Source organism: Salvia hispanica, chromosome 2, assembly GCF_023119035.1.
Source record: "Salvia hispanica cultivar TCC Black 2014 chromosome 2, UniMelb_Shisp_WGS_1.0, whole genome shotgun sequence".
In the NCBI taxonomy this organism is placed as follows: Eukaryota; Viridiplantae; Streptophyta; class Magnoliopsida; order Lamiales; family Lamiaceae; genus Salvia; species Salvia hispanica.
In genome coordinates, this window is record NC_062966.1 from 6,829,921 (window position 1) to 6,838,010 (window position 8,090).

The 8,090-nt window shown below is 32.6% G+C and overlaps 1 pseudogene; it reads right to left on the reverse strand.

The window, feature by feature from the left end:
- Positions 1–1,459: 1,459 nt before the first annotated feature.
- On the reverse strand, positions 1,460–4,776 carry LOC125206199 (annotated as a pseudogene).
- Between the last annotated feature and the right edge of the window lie 3,314 nt (positions 4,777–8,090).

Consider the following 8,090-nt stretch of genomic DNA (forward strand, 5'->3'; position numbering starts at 1 on the left):
ATTGTCTTCAAGTATTTAATGGCTTCAATGGTCAGATTGGTTGGAAGCTGGGCATGTCTCCCGAGGCTTGCCTTACCCATAAATAGGTCCCAAGAACCTCTAACTCGAATCTTCATGATCGAGCGTATCCTATTTGAATATTTGTTGTCAAGTATCATTTTAAGAGCATGATCGTCAATTTACTCTTCCCCGTTTCTATCGCCTCTTCTTAATTCCCACCCCTAGTCATGAATATCTGAGTTTTGTTATTCTTAGTAAAGTGCGGTCGTGACAAATTTTGTTATCCCTACATCTTCCACATTAACAGAGGATGTTGAGGCTGAGTTGCTATAGGAATGCTCAAACCAAGAGATGTCTTGATTACGATTTTGAAGATTGTGATGGTGAAGTTTTGAAGAAAAATAAGTTTGGGATTTTTTTAGAAAATTTGGACACAACAAAGATGGAATGCTTTCTTCACCCTAATAGAGCAAATCACAATTTATTTTGAAGTATAAAACAATAGAATAACTACTAAAAATGTAAAAAGCTAATACAAATTAAATATATCCCAATTTAAAGTACGTTCTTATTTAAATAGTTTTATATTCATGTTAATATCAATTCCATAATCCATCTCAATATTGATTACATTTAATACATAATTATGTTATTTTTAGGTTTTAGTGTTTTAAGCTTAGTTATTATTGAAGTTTTTAAAATTATTTAGTTATTATGGTATGGTTTTGATTTAGACATCATTCTGATATCCATATTCACAGCTAATGACCAATCATGATAAAAATATCTCTTCAAGTTGATTTGTAGTAAATAATCTACCTACATGATGTTACCAAGGCCTACTTACAATAAGCCTCAAGTAAGATATTGTTGTTTCTTTATAGAATCTTAAAGGTTGGAATGTTTAGAAGATATTTTGGTACTGTTGTTATTCTTTGACTAACATAAACTTTGCATAAGGAATATAAAGTATGTTTAGGCCTCTTTAGTGAAGTGAAAGAGTCTCCATATTGATATTTACTTTATGTTTTTGTTCAATCCTCTATAATATCACTTTTGGAAGTTTTGATTGTTATGTGTTAGATAGTTCTCATCTTATTCCAATTTATGTTCCAATCATAAGAAAAGGTGTAAGTTGCACATCATGAAGACAACGAGGATCAAGCTCATACTATGATTCCTTGTTGGAATGCAATGGATAAACTGGCCACGTATGAAGATTATGGCAGTTAGACTAGTTTGTCACTGTGTGATTGTGCATAATATCACCCCACGTCCTTCCCAACTGATCATATTTAGAGTTTTTCTACTTTATTCTATTTTATGTTTATACTTTGGCCAACATCTCCCTTTGGTCCATGAGTTCTTTTAAAATTTATCATTACAAAACCGACCGTAAATCAAACATACCTTTATAGTTATCATATTCTTTTACAGTGATCTTAATTCACTTTCCAAATGAAGTGAGGGTAGTAGCATAGATAAAAATTAGACTGCAATGTTTTTTCGTTTTGTATTAAATGAATAAGTTTCATCTATCTTTTTAACCCACAATAAAAAGCATCCATTTTCACCTTTTTCATTCCAAGTGATAAATTTAATTACTAGTTGTCACAAGATTGATTGCCATCTCTAAAATGTGGATTTTGTTCCTCAACAATACAATAGTCGTCATCCACAACGTCTGTGGCTTCATCATTTCCCCTATATTAATGAGTATAAATTAAGGTTAAGAATATGGTGAGATAATCTGGTAATTAAAATACAAAAAAAGATTAAGAGTGGGAAGACATACTTTGTCAAGTAGAAAATTCCCAGAATGAGAAGTGCATACGCTGGATAGTAGAGCCACTTAACCTGAATTAAGTAGGTCAGTTTATTGGTGTCAACACCAAATTAAAGCAAGGTGTTGAAAATCAAGAAAACCTGCTGCTTGTATATGAAGATTCTGATTAGTAGAACCCACATATCAGATGTGAGGAGAGAAAGATTGAACAATGTGGCCCCACTCATCTGTAGATTGATAATATGAGAGACAAATATACTACTCTCTCTGTCCTTCAATAATCGTCCACTTTAATTCCGGCATGGGTTTTAAGAAAGATAAAGAAAAGTGGGTTGAAAAAGTTAGTAGAATATGAGTCCACTTTATATATTAGTTTTATAATAAAATGTGAGTGAAACTAGTTAGTGAAATATGATTTATGGTAAAAAGTGAAAGTGGACAATTAACAAGAGACGGAGGGAGTTGATTGATTAATTAATGAAAGAATGACCTTTAAAACAAGAGGCCCTAGTGTGCAAAATGTAAAGCTCGCTATTGTGCAACCAACATATGAATATGCCTGCAAATGGGAGAAATTATGTTAACCCAATAAGTAAATGTAATATAATTCCAAAAGTGTTGAGTGCTTACTAGTTGAGCAGACCAAGTGATTGAGCCAAAGCTCTTCCTCTCATATGTAACCCTATAAATAAAAGTCAAGGAAGGAAGTAGAGCATTATTGTTGCATCATTGGAAATAGAAGGATACATCCATGATCCAGTGATGAGCATGCCAAACACCCCAATCATCGCCATAACTTCAATGCGGTCTTTCTTCTTCACACATAGCTCCTGCACCACACATCCAATCATTTCACGGACTAGAGAAGAAGACTAAAGAAGAAGAAGAATACTTTTTCAGTATACCAATCATGCCGACATTGCTCATTGCAAGGAAAATAGTTCCTACAATCACAAGAATATCCCCTAACAGAGGCTCTGAAGCATCTGTAAAATATTGATCAGCTATTATCAATCAAATGCAAACTCTATATATTATACAAACTTCAAACTATGAATGTCAACATATGACAAATAGTGTCAACAGAAAATGTCAACATTGTCAATGATTGATGTTGTGTTGACATTATTTATCATCTGTTGACATCAAATCTTGAAATCTAACGGTTCAGGTTATAGTTTAGAGTTTATAGGAAAAATGTAGTTTAAAGATTATTATTATCCCATAACTATAAGATGAGAAAATGCGATCTTGAGCAGTTGGATTATAATCAGAGAGAACGACGAGAGCAAGGCCAAGCAGGGAAAGGCTTACTCCCAAGAACTGCAAGACGACATAGCGTGTGCCCAAGAACAGCCACGTAAGAAGAATCGCCCATGCGATGGTGCAACAATCTAGCAAAGTCACGCTTGTGATTGATGTACACTGATAAGCTTTAGTAACTGCAATACATCAAAAATCAAAAATGAATTTTCAAATTTCTTTTCCTATTTCTATTCCAATTGAAGCTGTGAAATAATCGAACCAAAATTTCAATTACCTACCAAGATAGTTTCCCTGCACATCAACAAACGCAAGACAAACATACCAATACCACGATACCTGTGTCCTAACTCAACTAGATCCGAGTCAATTCAATTCAAATACCAAAACATAAGATTAAAATTTCATACCTGTAGTTTTTGTCCGCGCCACACCAATACGGTACCGTATACTGCAGCTAGAGCCAAATATGAAAAGAATGATACACTCATTGGCGCATCCACACCTTCACCATTGACACATCACTGCTTATTTGACTTGTTTGGGGAATTAACGTAGTTACATAATTAACACCGAGTTAATTACTACCTTGATTGGTGATCAAAGAGACTGTGTAGCTGACGACGGCCAAATCAAGAGAAACCACCTGACCTAAAAATATCAGCTGCAACGTCCGCGCCATGACTTCTTCTTCCTAGCTTGGGATCCACTTTATATTTCATCAATGATATCTATTAACAAAAACAGGAGTATTACTTTAATACGTAACTCAATAAATTATGGCATTTAATACGCAACTCAATAAATTAGGTGTAAGTCATATCTTGCCTCAATAATTTGGGCAATATAGAAATTATTGAACTGGTTTCAATAAATATTAGATATTGTGGGGATCTAATCAAATTCATCCAATTTTTTATTCGAGGAAATTACTATGTCCTTTATTATAGAAAACTAGTATTACACCCGTGCTATGCACGGACTAAGATATTTTCAAAACATTGATTGTTAGTTTCTATATGATTGAAACAAAATTATAAACAAAAGATCATAGCATATAATAACAATGAACAAAATGAGTAATAAAATTTTAAGTTATAGTATGAAGGTAAAAATGTTTACAAATCAATATTGGAACATAATATTCAAACATTAAATTATAGATAAAAGAAATTTCAACCTCATCCTTGAAAACTAAAATCCTTATCAATTCTAAAGCCTTTTTTATGACAACCAAGAATGCTACAAAACCACCACAGGCAGGCAACATATGTTGTTTTCCGGCCCACCTAATCGTTGCATATAATAACTGTGAGACTAAAAAATAAAGCAAATTACATCACACAAAACAAAAAAAATCCTAAAGAATATATAATTACCACTTCTCCTAATGAGATTTAAGATATTGTTTGTCAAAAGCTATAATTTAAGAATACACTGGTGAGACACTTCCTTGTCGAGCTTCATTTCATTGCAATATAGTGACACTATACACTAAAAAACCAAACCTTGAAACTTAAATCCTAAACCCTTAACTTTAAAATATACTCATCATGTCCAACAACTGAGCCAAATATCAATAAAATTCTCCCCCCGTCCCAATTCAATTTTATTTTGTTGATCACTTATTCTATTTTTGGGTTTTTAGATCTATATTCGATATCTTACACTGGGTCGGCCTACTTGATAATCCTTACTGATAGTATATGTTTTTTTACCGGAATCATGGCTGTAAATCTGTTTATATGTTCATATTAAGAAAGTGCTTTACAATTAATAGGGCTATGGGAACGTTAAACAAAAAAAAAATTGCTTTCATTCATCCAAGCATTTATTCACCCAATGGTATTACTTATTGGAGCCGAAGTAGTGTTTTGTTGAAATGAGGAGTCAAAGACATCGCCTGAAGGGGTTTAATTTCGGTTGTGGCCAAGCCGTGGATACAGCCGATTCGAACATTTGATTATAATTGCAAGGTAAGTAAAAATGCGTGGACAGTAATCAAGCTCCAAATGTTATATTTATACATAGGCCAATAAATTATGACGCTGCATATTCTAAAAAACCATTCATATTATCCACTTAGACTAAAATTAATTGTGATTAACGATTGTTTGCATTTTTTTTCATATTAATCGTTTCTACTTTTTAAAATTAATTTGATCATATGTTAATCATTAATTGCCTTGGGATGAAGCCTTTCCTATTCCCCACTTCGGATAAACATAAGTGTGAATAACGGTTATTTGCCTTATAATTAGGGAATATGTAGTGTCATGTTTTCCTAATAAAATGAGGTAGTATAAATTTATGCATGAAATATAAACTGTACCTTTAAAAAAGAAAATTGTACGCCATGTTTGTCTTCAAGTTTGCTTGAATTATTTTGCAATATTCACTACATTTAACGGAAGTTTTAGTAACAACCAAAAATCAGTTTTAATTAAATAATAATTATATTTAGCAATATTCATTACATTTATTGGAAATCTTTAATTTCCATGAAACTGCCGTTAACCCTAAACAAATTCACAAACAAAAATTAGTTTTAATTAAATTATAATTTTTAATATAAAATGGCAATCTTGTAAATATTTCCAAAACTCCCCATTTATATTGCAGCTAATTCCGCATATACATATGCACTTGCAATCCTTACAAATATTACACATGGGAGGCCTAGAACCTTAATACTAATACCTATGCATGTAACGATATACATATACGTACAAGTACAAACCCCACATCACCTCCTCTTCCTACATATTATTTCTACCTCATATTACTCGCACCTTGTTTCCAAGGGCTCTCTCTACCATCAACCAGTCCATCCGTCGTCAGCGGCTCTCCCTCATCTCACTTTGTTCGCAGGCATGGCCACGCCCCGAACACATCTCACGGATCCCAATAATGTACCGCCACTATTTTCTCCAAAAAAGAAGTTCTAACTTGTTAGAAGAAACACTATCTGAAAATAATGGAGGATAACATACCTCTAAAATAAATATATATAGGTGAAGAGATGCATGAGAGAAACATTGGCCTTGTCTATGTACGTTCGAAGCACATAAGCCAAAAATTTGAAAAAATAATTCACTATTTTTGAGTAAAAGGGAATTTGTACATTATTTCCGATTTAGTGAGTTCGTTCACGTCAATTCCTATTTATAGAGTTTTGTTGAGATCATTAATTAATTTGGCTTACAAAACCTGTTCATTTCCAAAACTTTTTCACTTCTATTTTTCTAATTATCTTGAATTAAAAAAAAATAACAATATTTAGTTTTCACCTCACGAGTTTTCCATTGTCTGGAATTTTGAAATTTTAATAAAGTAATTTTGATATAGTTACGATCCACGATGTGAACGTGTATGAAAGGTTTTGTGCGATAATTAGATGCCATTAATAATCTTTTAAACAATTAAGTATCCCAACGTTTTGATAATGATACTCACATATTGCATATATCAACTACATTTTTATTTAAATAGATTTGCACGTCTACATTAATATATTACATTAATAGTTATTACATTCATCACAAGTATATAAAGATGTGTATCAGCATTAGTTTTCTAAAAATTTTCCTCTTCCATACTCCCTTCAATTATCATAAAATCGACAAAAAGAACTTTCATTTTATAATATTATTATTAAATTATTATTCATAATGGCATTCTTGTTAATATCTCCAAAACTCCCCTTTTATATATGTATAGATAGTTGGGAAGTACTAGTTGGCATTTTCTGGACACTTTTTCCTTAATTACGAATGATAAATAATTGTAGTTTGCTGACGACATTTCTTTTTAAATTACAATCGCTCATCTCCTCTCTTCCTAGGTAAATTTTGGTACAAGTAGAAAATACTAAGATAATAAGTACTAATATACTTTCTACGTTTCTTCGTCGTCACTCGTAGTAGATGCATTTTATTTGGCATGCGATTTAAGAAAAAAAGATTATATTAAGTGAGTCAAGTAAATGGAGAATAAAATAAAAAAAATTATAAAGAAATAGAGAAAAAAATAAATGAATTATATTTTTTTTACTGAAAAAAAAAATGACTCAATTATAATAAGATAATTCAAAAGAAAATACAGACTCAACTAAACAAAAACAGAGGTAATATTAAATACCAGTGCCGATGACTCTATAGTTTCCGTGGACCCTAGAGTTAGGTACAATTCATTAAGAAAAACAATTATATAAACCTCAGGAATATCATATTTAAACTCTTTTGCCAACTACCGAATCAACCCAATACATTAAAATAAAATACCTACTCCATGAAAGTACTCATTGTTGGGCTTGTAATTATAAACAAAATGCCGACAAGCCCATTCATCTTCCCACAACACCCAAAAGGGATAATATTGTTAAATTGTACTCCTACTTCTTTCGAAATATTGAGACCATTGATACGCTCAGATTTTGTACTATTTTAAGGTCATTATTTGGTCCATTTTTTATGTCAAAGTCACTCTACACGTCCATTATTTGCATATTTTGTCTATTTTGGTATTTTGACGTGTTTTGTGAGAAACGTGCATAATTGAGCCGAAAAAGGGAGCCAAATGCAAAATTTGGAAATATGGAGTCAGACGGCGACCGGCGACCTCCGCGGATGTGTGCGGCGACCGCCGGCCAAGGTGCGGCGGCCCGCCGGAGAAAGGCGGCGAATCCGAGATGCCCTAGATTTGCTCCAAGATTTACCATATTTTGGAGATATTTTCCTTCTACAACAAGGATTGGTTTTTCCCTATAAATAAGACCTCAAGCTTCATCAAAGGAGAGAGTTTCTACTTGCAAAATAATTCATAGAGTTCAAGAGCTAGAGTACTTCATTTGTGCCAGGAGTTGGAGAAGGATTTCAAGAACATCAAGAACGACAAGGATTCAACCTACGGGTTTTATTTGCTTTAGTTTTATGTTCAAATTGTCTTCCCTTCAATCTATGTGTTTAGCTTATTTCATCATGTGTAACTAAACTCATAGGATTCTAGGGATGTGTTAGTAACGACTTTGGTTATACAAATT